The following is a 17,825-nucleotide window of genomic DNA, read 5'->3' as shown; positions in this document are numbered from 1 at the left end:
AAGAGGAGATTCATGTGGCTTTGAAAGGGAAAGGAGAACTCCATGCAGTTTACAAGGAGACTGGGAACTCCACATGATTCTGACTTAAGAGCTGGAGAGCAACACAACACAGGCAAAACCTCTCCAATCAGGTTCGAATGATTGGGAGCTGCCGGTGAAACTGAACTGTGTCTGGGAAGTAGGAAAATGGTATCTCTGACTTTTCTAAAACTAGCCTGGTTTCGCAGGGGGAAGTAGAATTATGTGTTTGTAGGTGCTTTAAAGGAAATAAGACTTAACAGCAGAAATTTGCCATTAATCTAAATCTGTATAGCCTTTAAATAAACGATTCCTTTTCACCAAATTCTGGTATTAAAAGTTATGCTTTCAGCAGTGGGCAATTTAGCCCCTCATAACTGAACAGCCCCTGAGTTCTTTACACAACCGCCTTGCCCCTGCACAGCTGATCCTCCACAGAGGCTGGAGGTTGGTGATCAGTGATAACCAACTGTGTGGCCTGTGTAAATCCCTCCTACTGATCTGCAAAAAGCAATCAAGGCTCAACTGTAAGAGGAGGGTGTACTCAGCCCACACAAAGGGTGCAACTCGAGTACTCAGCTTGGGTGATAGGGGAGGCTGTGCCATTGGACTCTACAGCACACGTACTACATTAGGCCATGCTATCAAGGCAGACACAAAGCAGTTCTATCCAATACACAGAAAAGAACATAAGGAGGCTGCCAAATTGAGGAAGCAAAGAAATATAGCCCAAATGAAAGAACAGAACAAAACCCCACATTTGGGGGTTTATCAGCTGGGAAGGGGAGGAGGGAGAATGAGGGAGATGGTTCAGGGATTAAGAAGTATAATTGGTAGGTACAAAATAGAGAGGGGCAAGCTAAGAATAGCATAGGAAATGGAGAAGCCCAAGAACTTATATTCATGACTCATGGACATGAACTAAGGGGGGATTCGCTGGAGGGAAGGGAGGTACCAGGTGGAGGGGGGTAAAGGGAAAAAAATTGGGACAACTGTAACAGCATAATTAATAAAATATACTTTAAAATAAGAAATAAAATAAAATAGCCCCTACCTGGTCTCTGAGCTTTTGCCCTTATCTCCCTTCAGTCTATTTTCAACACTATAGCCAAGCTACTGTGTTCAAATATAAATTTGATTCTATCATGCCTATTTAAAATCTTCCAGTTCCTCAAATCACTCTTCATAAAAACTAAATTCCTTACATTAGCCTATAAAGGCCTAAACAGCTAGGCGCATCCGCATCCCCACTTCCCCCTCTCTCTCCATGATCTCTGACCTTACCTCCACTGCTGGTCTCACTCAATCTTCTCCAGCCAAGCTGGTCTGCTCTCTGCACATGGCTGCTGTCAGGCTTCAGGGTCTTTCCACTGGCTTACTCCTTCCTGGGACACTTTTCCCTGGCTGTCTACATGGCTCACTTACTCATCTCTTTCACTTTTACAATGTCACCTTGGAGGCCTTTGTGACCCCACTCCTTATTTCCCTTTCTCACTTTAGTTTTCCTATGGATCCCATTATCATTATACATACTCCATATCTTTATTTATGTGGTTTATTTATTGTCTGTATTCAATTCTTATAACTTTTGTTATAAGAAAATAAATGGCAATGTCTCCTCAGAGGTAATTGATTCAGAACAATTATAATACTTCAAAGAACATTTCAATTTTTCGTAAATGTGTCTAAAACTAAATAAAGTTAAATATAAGTTTTAAAATAATGAAATAGAGACTAAAATAGATTTCTATTTAATATCTCTTCCATTTTTAATCCTCTCTGATCCCATTCAGGATTAAACCTTTATGTTTATAAAAGTAGCAAAAAAAAAAAAATATATAGCAGCTGGGTTTTGTTTCTTAAAGCTGGTTTCATTTGTTGAATATTAACAATAGGATCTGTAATATTAGAGATGATTCAATTATTCCCAGAATTTACATCTTAAACCAGGCATCAAAAAGATGTTGAAATAGTATGAAACCATGAAATAATGATTGGTCATTTGCATCTTTTCTTTAGAGAAATGTGTGTTCAAATCCTTTGACCATTTTATAATTGGATTGTCTCATATTGTTCATCTGTAAGAGTTCTCTCATTAAGTTTTGACAGGATGGCATGGCTAGGCACCAATGCCATGATAAACCCAAAGGACATGGGCTCTGCAATTGAATTTTAAGATGGTCATCCATGAGATCTATAATCAAATCTGTTTATACTTAATGTATTTAATTATCATTTTTTAAAAATACACATTTTAAGTGTTTGATAGTGAATTGATATCATAAATATTCTCTCCAGTTATTACCCAAAAGAATAATTTGCTCAAATTAGTTAAAGCAGTGTTGGTTATAATAGTAAAAGAATTAGAAAACGTATCTTCCTAAAGTTTAGGGCTAAGAAAACTATTTTACACCAATATTATGGATCATATATATAGCAATTAAGAATCATACACATCTGAACCATGGTAATATGTGGAAATATGTTCATGAAACAATGTTAACTCCAAAATATTTGTTTTTATAAAGATGTGCATTGATATACTTTAACAGACAAATATTTCTGACATTTTTTGTCTAGAAAAAATCTATAAAAATATATTTATTTTTATAAATATATTAAAATAGGTGAATATATTTATAAATGTTTCCATATATTTGTCTTCAAACAAAATCTGTTTCATAGAGATATATGTATATTTATAAATCAATTAAAATATATAAATATAGATTGACAAATACATGTAAGGTAATGTTAATAGAGTTTTATGTTTATTCAGTTCTTTGGTTTCAAAAGAAGTGTTTTACAAAAATGGCTCTGTTTTATTAATAAGCATTGCTCATAAAGCTTCAGTGCTCAGAACTGAGAGAGACTCTGGGTCCCTAGGAATGGAAGGAGAAACAACTCAGACACTCACCATCTGAGGAAGGAAGGGAGGGGGGTTTTCTTTGAGGAAAATTGCCCCTGTTTCTTTATTAGCCAGAGTTTTTATCTATTTTCCACATGCAGAAAAGCAGAAGGAAAACATGCAGCCCTTCCCAAACGGTAGGGAATAAAAGGGAAATGCAGATCAATACAGGGTTGAAATGCCCAGGTATTTTACACAAGGTCAAAAACATTTCCTATTACTTAATCGTCCTGTTTTTCATTCTACTGACAAGGATTTGAGGCTATTCAGAGAAAAACAGAGCAGATTCCCTTTTCTTTAAAAACCACTTTGCATTTCTATTCTTAAAAACCACCTTGCATTTCTATTCTATCTTTAAAATCCCCCGGATGGTGGGATTCATAGCAAGCATGCAAGACAAGAAGCCTGCTGGTTAAGACCCAGGTTCCCATTTTGGGGCTGGGCTCCACACAGTGGTCACCAAAGTCTTTTGAACCATGACTGTCTGTCTCCCACACAGAACAAATTTGGGAATTTATTAGGAATAGTTTAAGTAAATGTCTTTACTGTAGAAATTCTATGAGCCTTTAATCTATTAATATGCATTGTGGATCTCTTAAGAGATCTCTAAAATAATCTTATTATTATTTATCTCAAAGTCTACTTTCACCATGATTTCCAGTTACCTTACATGTATACTTAAATTTGTGGACATTTTATTTGTATTTGTTTACTAATTTATCTTCCCAAGCAAACTATAAATTCTACCAATACAGCTAAGTAAGTACAAGGGGGGACTCAATAAAAAGGAATTGTCTTCTGAAGGATAAGTCCTTGTAATACAGGCTTCCCCCATTAGGCGAGTGTTCTAGGAACCCATCTGTATCAGTGTACCACCTGGCATTATTGTGAGAGGCTGCCTCCAGCTCCAGTGAATCTTTTTTGAAGACTCTTTCAGTGCATTCACCGATTACATGATGGGTGATTTATGAGTACAACTGCCCACACCGCATTGAGTGGTCAGCAGTTTTTGACCAAAAAGGGCATGACCCTCATGCCCCACTCTTTACCTATTCACCCGATCTTGCCCCAAGTGACTCTTTTTGTTGTTTTCCCAGACGAAAAAAATCCTCAAAGGAAAATGTTTTACCTCTGTGGAAGAGGTGAAACAAAAAAACAATAGAAGCACTAAAAGGCATCAAAATTAATGAGTTCAAAAACTGTATAGCAGTGGAAAAATTGTCTCAGTAGGTGTATTGCATCAAGTGGAGAGTACTTTGAAGGTGAAGTTTAAACACGTAAGAATAAATACATAATTTTTTAAAATAAATTCAATTTTGGGGGGCATCACCCCTTGTATAACTGGGTTCTTCACCATTGTTTCTAGTGCCCCAGCCAGGGCATACAGCAGGAGCTCAATCAAACTTTCTAGCAAATGAATTACTGGAGGAGCATCTGGAGGGACAAGTGCTTAGAGTTTGGGAACTGCCACTTTCAGCTGTAGAATAATTTCAAAGAAGGAACTGTGCTAATTCCTTTAGGCCACTAGAGAGTGGTTCATTTAATAAATTATTGCTGCACTTCAGTGGAATCAATTACTACCTCAAGGAACTGAAGATATTTCCCAGAGAGCATGTTATGATCTGGAAAATTCTTGCAAAATTATTTTTGTACTCTGAAACTCCAACTGAAAAATAGTAATAAAAACTATAGTTACCATGGGATGAGCTGAAAGGCATCATGCTTTGCATCAATACCAACAATTTTTTGGAACACATTTCACTACATGAAATTTTCCACCAAGAATATTTTCTTATTTTAATAGTTTAAGAATGAAAAGCAGATATTTATTCTGGGAATTACAAATTATTGACTCATTGATTCTTTTTTAGGGTAAGCGATTTCACATATTACTTGATTTTACTTTTACTTTTGGATAGACAGAGTTCATGTTAAGACAGCTTTTAAAAATACTTAAAACATGTTGTTTACCTACATGTTTTATACAATAATTCATGGTTCTAGGATAGTTAAATATGATATATTTTGTAATAACTCTTTGTGAAATTAATGCTATTTTTTTAAAGCTACACACTTTCATTAACTGCTAAGATTCATGACTGTCCTCCAATTGTCCTCTAGAAGTGCTAGCAAAAAATGCTGATTTCATTATTTGAGAGTAGTATAGAAGTGAAATAATAAAAATTGATATAAAATTTAATTGTTTCCAATTACCAAAATTGAAAGAATTTTACCAGTCGTCAGTGCCCTATACCCTGAAACATAACTGAAAGCTTAGTTTATGCCTAAACCTTAAACCTTAATAATATTTGTCAGTGGGGGAGAGGACACATGTCAAGTCAAACAAGGGATGTATTTCCAAAGCAACATTTGCAAAGGTTAATCTGTTTGTGGACCTCAGAGGGGAAAGTGCAGTGTCCAATGATCGATCCAAGACCCCCTTCTTGGCTTTTACCCTGGTTAATAAACCACTGGGAGAGATAATTTTTAAACTTAATTTGCTGAAATGGAAATTTACTAACGTATGAAAACAAAATCCAAGAATTTGAGAATTTTCTGCAAATTGTCTTATATCTGAGAATAAAGATTTCTCATTTCTTCTGCTGACACTATAACTGAATCCAGGTCTGGCTGCCTTCTGCAAAGAAAGCTAAACTCAGGAGTCAAGTGCTGGTGGAAAAAAGGAAGAGGGTTTATTCAGATGCCAGCCATCAGAAAGATGGAGGACATGTGTCCTAAAGACCGTCTTAACAGCTCAGTGCAGGCACAGGTTTTTGTAAGTAGGTCGAGGGAAAGCAGAAGGGATCAAGGGGAGGGTGGTGAGAAGTTCTCTACTGCAGACCAGCACGGTCTGTTCCGATAAGGACCATGAAACAGGTTAGCCATGGTCTAGTGTGCATCCTCCTGGTTTTTAGTTGAAGGTCAGCAAATCTCCCAGAGCTGGAATGCCTGAAGGACAAAGTCTGTATCTTTTGAAGTTATTTCCTAGAATTCTTATACTAACATGCTGTTCATCTACAAGCTACATATCAGTCAGAGTCAGCATTTACAGCAACCGTCATAAGAATGGTGGGGTGGGTTAAAATTCCCCACACCACTGTTACAACACCTTCTACACAAAAGATCAAGGATACCTGACTGCTTTGGTCATCTGCAGTGAGACATTCACAGAATCCCAGGACCAAAGGTGCCCATACAGCTCGGAGGTCCCCTGAACACTCAAGGCCATTTTGGCCCCTAGAGTTTAAGAGGCGGTACCAGGAACGCAGGTCTCCTAACTCCAGGCTTAATCCTCCTATCACCAAGAGCAAAGTTTCAGTGGCAACAGCTAGAGGGTCAAAGTCAACAGACTTATGGCTGTGAGGGAGTTTTAAAACGTGGTTCACGAAGGGCATTTTTGAACATTTTATTCTCAAAATGCTGTCCAGCCAAAAGACGATTGGAGGTGAGAGAAAGAACACGTACAGGAGAGAAAGCGCAGTTTCTTGGAGACTGACAGGAGCTGAGGGTAGGGTAGAGGAAATCTGGGGGTTGGGGCGTAATAAAAAGCAAAGTCTAGAGCGGAGAGGCGACCACAAAGCACAAAAGCAGTTGAGTAGAAAAGTGGGCTTTATTTTTCTGGAGCTGTTTCAAAGGAATCCTGGGGGAGCCCTGCAAATAGGCAAAGGCCACCACGGGTGGAGGATGCTCAGTCGCTCCACGCTGGGGGCGGGGTGGGAGCTCAAGACGGGAGCCACGCGGCCGGGACTCCAGCTGCACTGCTCGCCCCACTCGGTGCTCTTCGTCCTCCCAGACTCTCCCCGGACCCCTCTGAACTCCGCGACTTTTCCCTGAGCTCCACCGCTCTCCCCCCTCGTCCGCCCGGCCACCTAGTCCGCGCTGCTCCAGCCGGATCACGCTCCGCGCCCTCCCTGAGCGCAGCCCCCGGCGGCGCGTCACCGCGAGGCCGGCCTCCGCGCGCTCCCCCCGCCTCCTCGCTGGTTCCAAGAGATCCAGCCTCCAGAGGCGGGGAAGCAGCGGAGCGCGACCGCCGCGGCAGCCACCCTGCAGCCACCGGTCCGAGGCGCAGTCCCTAGGCCCTGGAGCCCGGGCCGGTCCCTGGGGAGTCGGCGGCGCTGCGGGGGACCTTGCAGGCTGGCCTCGGCCGGCGCAGAGGGCGCAGAGGTGAGCAGATCGGAGAAGGGCGCGAGACGAAGTGGCGGCAGTGGAGTTGAGGGTCTAGATGCAGTCGGCGCCACGCGCTGCGTGGGTCGTCCCGGGATTCTGCGCCCTCTGCGGGCGTGCGTTCTGAGCTGGCGGGGTTTCTGGTGTCCTGGCACTTTGAGGTGGGGAGTGGGAAAGGTACCGAAGGATGTATGTCCCACTGATTCTGCACCCCACTCCTCTTCGTCTTCCCCTAGGTCCCAGATAGTCCGGAGGTTGGGCCCAGGAGAAAGGAGGCCAGGAGCTACATCATCCCAGGTAGGATATGCCCGGGAGGGAAAGGACGGGCAGGTTACCTTGCCTCCCTGATAGTCTGTCTACCTACCACTTTGTGGGTTGATGCAGCACATTTCATTGAAGATCGTACATCACTGCTTTATAAACAAGGGAGTATTTCTAGTAGTCATTTTGTTTATTACCCAACTATGTGACCATGGTATGTTTAGGCCATTCATTATATGTTAGGAAGTAACAGGCTTCGTCTTTAAGTGTCCTCAATTTTGTTGGAGCCCTGTGTTCAGCCTCAGCCGAAACTTGTTGAAAGTTATGCCCTAAAAATATTTATCCTAAAATAGGGCAGAGAGATAAAGAGAATTTTTATGAAGAGATTTCCATTATCTTTTCCACCCTTTGGAGAGGAATTGGTGTCAGATTTTACTCCTCAGGCAGTTCATTTTTTAGATGGAAAAAACTTATTATGGGCCATAGTTAATTATCACTCATCACTATGGGTGAAATTGGGAGAAATGGAATTTGAACTCCTGCCCCCACCCCCACCCCCATGACTGATTAGACAATAGCCCAGTTAGCAGCCCCACTACTGGGAACCTATTTAGTTCCTTCGAAACCACTTTCGCCATCCTACCCCTCCATGCCCTGATCTCCCACCTTTATTCTTTCTTCATTGTGTTCATCTTCATTTATTTTTTTCTTTCTCTAAGATACTTTTTTTTACTCTGTACCTCTCCCTCTGTTGTTTCAAAAATTAAAAGCTATTTACAGATTAAAGATACCTATGCTAGATATTTTTTCAGAGTATTTAGGAACAGTCTGCAGTTTTTCTCTGAACTCATTAGTCTTTTGGGGGATGACAGAAGAGACAATATCAATAATGATATATTGAGCTAATTGTGCAAAAAAGAAATGAAAAGCTGTATCCAAGTGACTTTTTTGTTGCACTGATGACATAGAAAATATACTTGTAGTGAATGAGCATAATTACATTTTAATACTAAGAAGGTAGCACACACATGAAGGCAAACAAATGTTTAAAAAAGGATCATAAATGAGTTAGAAAGGTGAGAAGGAAGGCACACCAAAAGTTTGAAAGACTTGGCCTTCAGGACACAATTAGGACATCAGGAGATGCATTTATTCTGTACTTGGCTGGTAACTACGATGTTGACATAATCGTGACATTGATATATCACTTACCCCCTTTGGGCCTACATGTCTTGATGAATAAAAAGAGAGATTTTTACCTAGAGACCTATTACATCTTTCTTGACACTTTTGATGCATTTAACAACAAAGAATATTTATTGGGTTCTTATTTACTATGTGCCAGACATTGTGGAGGCAGTGATGGACAAGGTAAACCTGGTTCTGCCCTCAGGCAGCTTTTTGTCCAAGGGTGGGAATAATAGTGAGTGAAGAAATAATTACATAAGATAATTACAAGGGAAACTTTAGAGCTAAATGTGAATGAGATTGGTCTTTTCTACTTCCAGGAAAGGATGCTATGTCTGGACCATAGAATAACAGTCATACAGGATGGGGCTGAGAGGTGTGCAGATGCTATCAAGCTCATTCAGGGCCTTTTCTTTTCTTTCCTTTTTAAAATATTTTATTAATTTATTTTTAGAGAGGGGAAAGGAGAAAGGGAGGGATAGAAACATTAATGTGTGGTTGCCTCTTGTGCACCCCCAGCTGGGGACCTGGCATGCAACCCAGGTATGTACCCTGACTGGGAATCGAACCAGAGACACTTGATTCACAGGCCAATGCTCAATCCATTGAGCCACAGCAGCCAGGGCTCTCATTCGGGGCCTTTTAGGTCATAGTCAGGAAGGTAGCTGTAGTTCTAAGTGCCACAGAAAACCATTGAATTTTGAAGAGGGAGAGACATCATCTTATACATTTTAAGATGATCTTAGCTCCTCTATGGAGATGATTTGGGAAGGGGCAAAGAAATAAGTAGAGAGACCTATTAGAAAGAGTTTCCAGAGTTTAGATGAGAGATGGTAAAGACATAGATTAAACTGGTATCAGTGGAAAGGGATTTAAGAAATATTTTGGAGAATAGGAGTTGGTTCAGATTTTATGTCAGGGGTAAGGGAAAGCAAGGACTCAAGAGTGACTCCCAGAGTTTTGACTTGAGCAACTTGTGGATAATGGTACCATTTAATGAAATAAAAACACTTGAAGGAATGGGAACAGGTCTGGATGGGAAACAAGTTCCATTTTGAACCTGTTGAGTGTGAACTGTCTCTAAGGAGATCATAACCACAGCCCCTCTGAAGGAGAAAAAGGATGGTCTCCAGGAGTGGACAGACTGGCCTTTGATAGGTGAAGTTGATGATCATGAATTTAAGGTGAAACTAATGAGTTCCGTTGTCTGATTTTTTCCTTCAGCAACCTTCACCAACTTGGATACAGAAAATGGATAGTGGGTTCTTCCAGGACTAGGTTATTGCCAGGTGGGTGTGATGGAGAGCAAGAGTCGTTCTAGTCTATTCAGGCAGCTATAACAAAATACCATAGACTAGGTGGCTTAAACAACAAATGTTCATTTCTCACAGTTCCAAAGGCTGGAAAGTCCAAGATCAAGGCACTGGCAGATTCATTGTCTAGTGGGGCCCACTTACGGGTTCATGGTGCCATCTTCTTGCCATGTCCTCACATGGCAGATGGGGAGAGAGAGCACTCTTAAGGTCTGTTTTATAAAGGCACTGATCCCATTCATTAGGATTCTAATCACCGCCCAAAGGCCACAACTCCTAATACCTTCACATTGGTAATTAGGATTTCAACATATGAATTGGTGGTGGTGGAGACACAAACATTTAGTCCATAACAAGAATAGATCTTTTTAAGCAAATGGAGATTAATATACAGTATAGAATCTCGAATGGATAAAGAAAAAACCAGGACGCTGTCATTGGAAAGTGAGAAAATATTGGGTCAATGAATCAGATTTTTTCTGCTGTCTAGATCTATCAGTGTGAATACTTGACTAAGACTGTTGGAAGGCTAGGGGATAGTGTTTGGAGATATCAGAAAGTAAACCACTGAGACAGGGTAGAGGCAAAGATACATTGCCTTTGATGAATAAGTAAATAAGAGGTTATGAGGTTGAGTGTTTCATCCACTTGAATGATGAAGCACTGGAGAAGGATGACAACTGTTGGCATAGAGGAAGACTGTGTGCATATTGGGGACCTGAGTCACCAGTGATAAAGAATAAGCTAGGAGTCAGTAGATGACATCAGTGAGTATGGGGAGAGGATGTTATGAGCTACCATGAGTCTTGAAAGAACTGGGTGTTTGCAGGAGAGAAAAAGAAGAAAGGTTCAGATGTGGCCTTGCAAAGTTAAAAATTCACCTACACCACCTCGCATGGCTCTGGAGGATTACATTTTCTTTTCTTTTTTTTTTTTAACTTTATTTATTTATTTTTAGAGAAAGGGGCAGGGAGGGAGAAAGAAAGAGAGGGAGAGAAACATCAATATGTGGTTGCCTCTCATGCACTCACAACTGGAGACCTGGTCCACAACCCAGGCATGCACCCTGACTGGGAATCGAACTGGTGGCACTTTGGTTTGCAGGCCAGTGCTCAATCCACTGAGCCACACCAGCCAGGGCGATTACATTTTCTAGTTAGCATATGTAAATAAGCAAGTTGTGATATCATCAAGATCTCTGAGGACACAATAGCCATGAGGATATAAAATATAGCATAGACAATATAATCGATAATGTTGTAATAACTGCATGGTGCCAGGTGGGTACTTGCAAAATCAGGAAGACCACTTTGTAAAGTTTATGATTATTTAATCAATATGCTGTACACCCAAGACTAGTACAAAGTAATATTGAATGTAAACTGTGATTGAAAAAATTTTTTTAAATCTCTGAGGATAGTTCCTTCAGAGTTACTATCATTCAACAATTAATACCCTAGATCTTTATATGTGAAACAAATTAGGCTCTATTTTTCAACATAAACACAGTGCAATAGCTGTCATTTTACTAGAGGAGTGTCAAGAAAACTTTCTAAACTGAAAATCTAGGAGGCCATGTAGCTGAGTATAATCAAGTTCTCTTACCTTGATAATATTCTTCAAGTATTAGATGCATATAGTGAGTCAAATGTCGACTGAACAAGAATATGACCTTAATATTTCAAGGAGCCAATATGAAACTTAAGTCATATCTTTAGGTTGATCTCATAGAGTTAAAGTGCTGTAGTGTTAAATATAAGATAGTGATATTACCATTATATAAGTTTAAGGCTTGGAAACATTTTAGTGTTGGAAAGGACCACAGGAGTCAAGTACAACTTCTCCATTGCCATTTTACAAAGCAAGCCTAGGCCTGTTCTTGGCACCGCACAAACAAAACCTACATAAGTGCTATAGTAGTGTTCTCAGTTAGTATTATTCTGCATTACCTGTGAATAACATCAAATAAAAAGGTAGTGGGACTAGTCAAAGTGTGGCCCATGGACCGGGACCACAGGCATCACCTGGAAACTTGGGAGAAATGCAAAATCTTGTGCTCTCATTCCAGAACTAGAGAATAAGAATGTGCATTTTAACAAGATTCCCAGGTGATCATATTTACATTAAAATTTGATAGGTGCTATTCCAAAGCCAGTCAGTCCACTTGGAAACTCTCATCTGTTTGGGTCAGCAGGACCTATGATGTCTGGAGAACTGAGGAGAGGAGCCCCTTTTCCGACAGGATAGAGAGGTACCTCACTGGAACATTCGAATTGTGAATGTTATGCAACAACAGGAACAAAGTATGCTGTGTGGTGAGGTGACACATTTTAAGGAATGACTGTCCTTCCCAGAAAGTGAAGAGAGGAAATTACAAAATAGTGAGTGGACCTGCTGATGCTGTTACTGCCTGAGGGAAAAAAAGGGAAAGGATTGCATGCAAATTCTTCAGTTTCCCCATTCAAGGGCAACTGTTATTCTCCTGCCAGTGTTATTTTTCATCATTACAAATGTGGACCCTGAGAAAGAAAATAACTGCTAAAAAGGGCTACCAGGACCCAAATTTAAAAACAAAACAAAACAAAAAACGGAGCCTGGCAGCCATTTTTACACATGGGGCCTCTCCTGCAAACTGCAGTTCAGGAAGAAGCCTGCACTGGGTTCCTGCTATCTGAGCCAGCCCTTGTAAAAGAGTTCCTGGAATCCTATTTCAACAAATAGGACTGAGGCTTTCCCTGTCCAATCAGAGTTGCACAGATGTATCCCCAGTGAGCTTCTTCACTGAGTGGCTCCATTCTGACCAATCAGGACAATACCTTTTGGACCAATCAAACTGGAAACCTCATTTGCATGAGAATAGACCAATCAGGGCCCAAGGGCAAGCACTCCTATCTATATAAATGAGCTCTCCTCTGGCTCTGAGAGTGCACTATTTTTTTCTTTTTCTTTTTTTTTTTTTTTTAAGATTTTATTTATTTCTAGAGAGCAGGGAAGAGAGGAAGAAAGAGAGGGAGAAACATCAATGTGAGAGAGAAACATTGAGTGGGTGCCTCTCGCACTCACCCCAAACCCACACGTATGTGCCCTGACCCAGAATCAAACTGGCAACCCGTTGCTCTTTTGCTCTATAGAACAGTGCCCAACCTACAGAGCCACACCAGTCAGGACTGATTCAGAATTCTAATACTGGGTGGTGATACCTGTCACTTTTTTTTTTAAGTATATTTTATTGATTATGTTGTTACAATAGTCCCAATTTCCCACCCCTGCTCCCTTCTGCTCAGCATCCCCCTTCCGCCAGCAATCCCCCCTCCCATCCAGTTCACATTCATGGGTCGTGCACACAAGTTCCTTGGTTTCACCCCCTCCTACACTATTCCCAACTCCCCACCCCCATCCCTCCCCTGTCTATCCTGCACCAACCCACCATGCTTCCCAATCCCTGCACCATTTCCCCATTTCTCCCCTTTCCCCCTCCCAGCCAACAACCCCCCAAATGATCCCCACACCCATGACCTTGTTCCCACTCTGGTCAGCTTAGTTGATTTTGCTTCCACTTTTCAGATTCAGTTATTGATAGTTGTGAGTTTGTTGTCATTTTAGTGTTCATAGTTTTGATCTTCTTAAATAAGTCCCTTTAACGTTTCGTATGATAATGGCTTGGTGATGATGATCTCTTCTAGCTATACCTTGTCTGGGAAGCACCTCATCTGCCCTTCCATTCTAAATGATAGCTTTGCTGGATAGAGTAATCTTGGTTGTAGGTCCTTGCTTTTCATCACATTGAATACTTCTTGCCAGTTCCTTCTTGCCTGTAGAATTTCTTTTGAGAAATTACCTGATAGTCTTTTTTATTTTTTTTCATAAGTGAGATTTTATAGGTTGTTTTGAGGATAAGTACACTAACATTTAGATTTGTACACAATTCTTATCATATGTACCAAAAATGTAAAGTCGTGTAGTTGTGATTCTTTTCTGAAGTTATTCCAGTAATGTTCCAGCTTAAAATTTGGAGACTAATTTTCTTAATAAAGTATCAAGTACCAATATCTGCAAATGTTGATATACTTACATCGAAGTCCGACTAATTCACAATTTAATATCATATAACTACATAATCAAGTTTTTAGTCGTTCACAGCACATTAACAAAGTTACTAGGAAAACTGGACTACCACAACAAAGATGTTACAGAGTGCACAAAATTCTGACAGGGAGAGCAAGATCCAGGACTGGTTTTCTTTAGAAAACAATTCTACCAAAAACATGATAAGTAATTTAAAATGTTCAAGACATAGTAAATGCACAACTGACTCCAAACTGCCATTTAGTAGGCTTTGTATTATAGGATATAAAAACTACCCCCATCTATGGAATGTTAAGCTGACACCAAGACAATCAAAGCCTCCCATATTCAATATCCCACTATTTTCTGGTTGTACCAAAAAATAAACAACTAGCAAATGATTTCACCTTTTAAAAAAAAAGCATTTACACTTTAAAAAATGGCATGAGGTGGAATTCCCTCCTTCTTAAAAATGTTTCTAGAGCTACTAAAAAGCTTGCATTTACAAAATAGTTGATAAAAATATTCCTCTGGATTGTACAAGAAGGGAGACAGGGACCACTGATAAGATATGATATATGATATTAATCAGCCTTGGCTTCTTTTTCTCCTGCTTTATCTGAGATTGGGCTCTCCTCATTTTTAGTTTCTCCATTTTCTGCAGGTAGATATTCTTCAGGTTCCTGGTTAGCCACTTCGGCCTGTTTTCCCTTTGCTCCCCTTTTCCCTTCTGTTTGCACTTTTTTGTCTGAAGATTTATCCTTTCCTGCCACCTTTTTTGGCTTGGCTTCCACTTTTGCAGGAGCAGGTTTAGCTGACAAACTCACCTATCTCCTCTTGGGCTCCTCCTTCGCCACCCCCTCGGTGGAGCTCACCTTCCTTCTTGGGCATTGTGGCAGTGGGACAGGTGCGTGCCTGGTGCCTCGGGGCCACAGCGTGCTGAGAACCTTTGCCAACCAGGATGGCCTGCCCACTCCCACTGCCCAAACTTGATGATAGTCTTATAGGCACCTCTTTATAGGTAACTCTCTGCTTTTCTCTTGCTGCTTTTAAGATTCTTGATTGTGTGTTGGTGTGGTCCCCTTTGGGTCTAGCTTGTTTGGAACTCTGTGCTTCCTGGACTTGTATGTCTATTTCCTTTGCCGAATTTCGAGAGTTTTCCTTCGTTATTTTCTCACATAAATTTTCAATTTCTTGTTCTTCCTCTTCTCCTTCTGGCACCCCTATGATTTGGATGTTGGCACGTTTAAAGTTGTCACAGAGGTTCCTAAGCCTCTCCTCATTTTTTTCAATTCATGTTTCCTCATTCTGTACTGGTTGACTTTTTTTCTTCCTTATATTTCAAATAATTGATTTGAACCCCAGTTTCCTTCCCTTCACAATTGGTTTTGTGTGGATTTTCCTTCATTTCATTTAGCATAGCCTTCACTTCTTCCCTTATGTGTTTGCCATGTTCAAGCATATCTGTCAAGCCTGTGAGCATCTTTATCACCGGTGTTTTGAACTTTGCGTCTGTTAGGTTGGCTAGCTCCTCGTCTGTTAGGTTGGCTATTACCTCATCGCTTAGTTCTCCCACTGGAACCTCAATCTGTTCCCTCTTTTAGGCCATACTTCTCTGTCTCCTCATCTTTACAGGCTCCTGTGTTTGTTTGCCTCTGTGTCTTAGGTAGAGCTGTCGCTCCTGTTACGTTGTAAGGGGTGGAGCCTTAGGGATTTGTCAGTGCAGGACGATCTGTTTCACCAGGTTGTGGCACTGTATGTGGGGGAGGGTTCTGAGAGGGAACAGTGCCGCTTGCTCAGCACTTGCCCCTTCTTCAGGCACTTCTCCCACTTTCGTATGGGATGGGACTGGTGGCTCTAGCTGTTGCCATGGCCATCGTTCCCAGAGTGAGTGGGTCTGCAGACATTCTAGGACTGCGGGGGCCCTTTAAACAAGTGGATTCTGCTGAGAGACTGGTAGTTTCTTCCTCTGCCCCAACCCCCACAGGTTTGCACAGTGAGAAGCAATGAGGCTTGATTTTCCCTGGCATTGGGACCATGAGCTGTGTGGTCTGGGCAGGAGCTGGGAACACTTCCCTGGTGTCTCTCCTGACTTTCTAATATGTGTGACTGCATGTTCTGCTGGCATGCCGCTGCTGCCACTACCACACCACATCCTCTGCTTGGGCTCTGTCCCTCCTACCTGTCTGAATAAGTATTTCTTCTTTATATCTTTGTCTGTCGGACTGCCATGCAGCTTGATTTTCTGGTTGTCTCTAGTTTTGAGGGAGTTGTATTCCTTCTCAGTTGTGGAGGGAGACCTAGCATGTCTGTCTGGGCCTCCATCTTGGCTAGAAGTCTGAGAGTGCACTTTTGCTTTCCACCAGAGACTGTGTTTCCTGGCTGAAGCAGATCTGAGCAGATCAGCACCAGGAGCAGAGCAGAGCTGTCTAGCCGGAGGGAGTCTTTCATTGCCATGCTAAATCACAGTTGAGCTGCTTCACAGTGAATGAAGTTTCCTTCTTCACCACACCCTAAATCGGGGATTCCTGTTGGCATCGAATTGGCACCAGCAATGACTATTGGTTGACACAAACAACAATGAGCATAACTGAGAACCAAAATGCAGCATCTGTTATCTCCAAAAACCAAAATAAGTATTAGGTTGAATCCTGATTCTTAGTAGAGGTGTTTTCAAATCTTGGCTGCATATTAAAACACCTGATGATCTCAAAAAAGGGGGGAAAAATCCTGATACTCAGGCTGAATCCCAGACTAATTACATAAAACTAGGCAGAAGGACGGTGGTGTGTAGTTATCACTATGTTATAAAGCTGCTCAGGTCAATCCATTGTGCAGCTGAAGTTGAGAACAACTGCTTTACTAGGTCGTTCCTCATTGATGGTAGATGCAGCTCTGAGATTGCAATTCTGCTTGTCCACCTACCCAAACAGTGGGACCCTCTCTATTCCTCCCGTAGCACTCTGCTGTGCGTATGAAAGCCAGTGGGACTCTCAGAACATTGAAGGAGAAAGGATTTTTTAAAAAGAGGCACTTATTCTTTGCCAATTTTGTTAAAATTTGAGTAATAGCAGTTGCTGCTGATGAAATGTTCTAAAATTAGATTGTGGTGATGGTTGCATAACTGTAAATTTACTGAAAATTATTGATTTATACACTTAAAGTGAGTACATTTTATGATATGTAAATTACACCTCAATAACCTCAATAAAGCTTTTTTTCCCTCATTGCTGTGTGTGCTTCAACATTCATGATTTCATCATATTAATTATTTAGATAGCGAGGAAGCCAGTGCTTGTTTTGTGTAATTGAAGTGTCTGCACCTAGCCAAGTGCCTAGTGGATAGGCTTGAATATGATACTTGGTGAGTGAAGGGTTGGTGATGGATGGGTGGATGAATGGATGGATAGACAATGGATGATTATCATTATGATTTTGGGTGTGGACTGATTTGTAAATTGATGTCAATCACCAGAGAGCCCTAAAGTTCATAGCACTCAGTGAGCATTGGTGCCCTGTTTTGTAACTCGTTTTCTGACGTGGCATTGAAATTAGGGGAATGGGTTTGTGTAGAGGCTAGAACATCACACCTTTCATAGAAGTTTTTTTTTTATTTTCAGGTGATTTGCTGCAACACAGAAAAAGTCTTGTTAGCCGATAAGCATATATATCTTTATCTCAAAGTACCATCTACAGCAAGATTATTAGATGGGGAAATTACTTGAGTGATAGTATGACCCACTATTGCTAGCTTTATTTTAGACATACACCTCAGTCGTTTTCACTTGCAGTGTCATGAAATTCTGGGCATGCACAGCACACATGGCTCCGCTTGCCATAGGAGGCTGCACCGTGAAATGCATGGAGAGATGTGTGTAGCATTCTCCTCTGTCCAATCCATAGAAGGA

General features: G+C 41.0%; 1 long non-coding RNA gene and 1 pseudogene across 1 annotated transcript; one reads left to right on the top strand and one right to left on the bottom strand.

Annotated features, from left to right (window-relative positions):
* The first annotated feature begins 6,947 nt into the window (after positions 1 to 6,947).
* Positions 6,948 to 17,124, top strand: LOC150001592 (uncharacterized). The gene is made up of 3 exons (XR_016513192.1): positions 6,948 to 7,090; positions 7,327 to 7,387; positions 16,284 to 17,124. It is a non-coding gene; the product is annotated as an uncharacterized LOC150001592 (long non-coding RNA).
* Positions 14,502 to 15,794, bottom strand: LOC150001593 (non-histone chromosomal protein HMG-14 pseudogene; annotated as a pseudogene).
* Positions 17,125 to 17,825: the final 701 nt, after the last annotated feature.

The sequence above is a fragment of the Furipterus horrens genome, unplaced genomic scaffold (assembly GCF_987537825.1).
Source record: "Furipterus horrens unplaced genomic scaffold, mFurHor1.1.pri manual_scaffold_9, whole genome shotgun sequence".
Classification (NCBI taxonomy): Eukaryota; Metazoa; Chordata; class Mammalia; order Chiroptera; family Furipteridae; genus Furipterus; species Furipterus horrens.
This window is presented reverse-complemented; position numbering and strand designations above follow the sequence as displayed.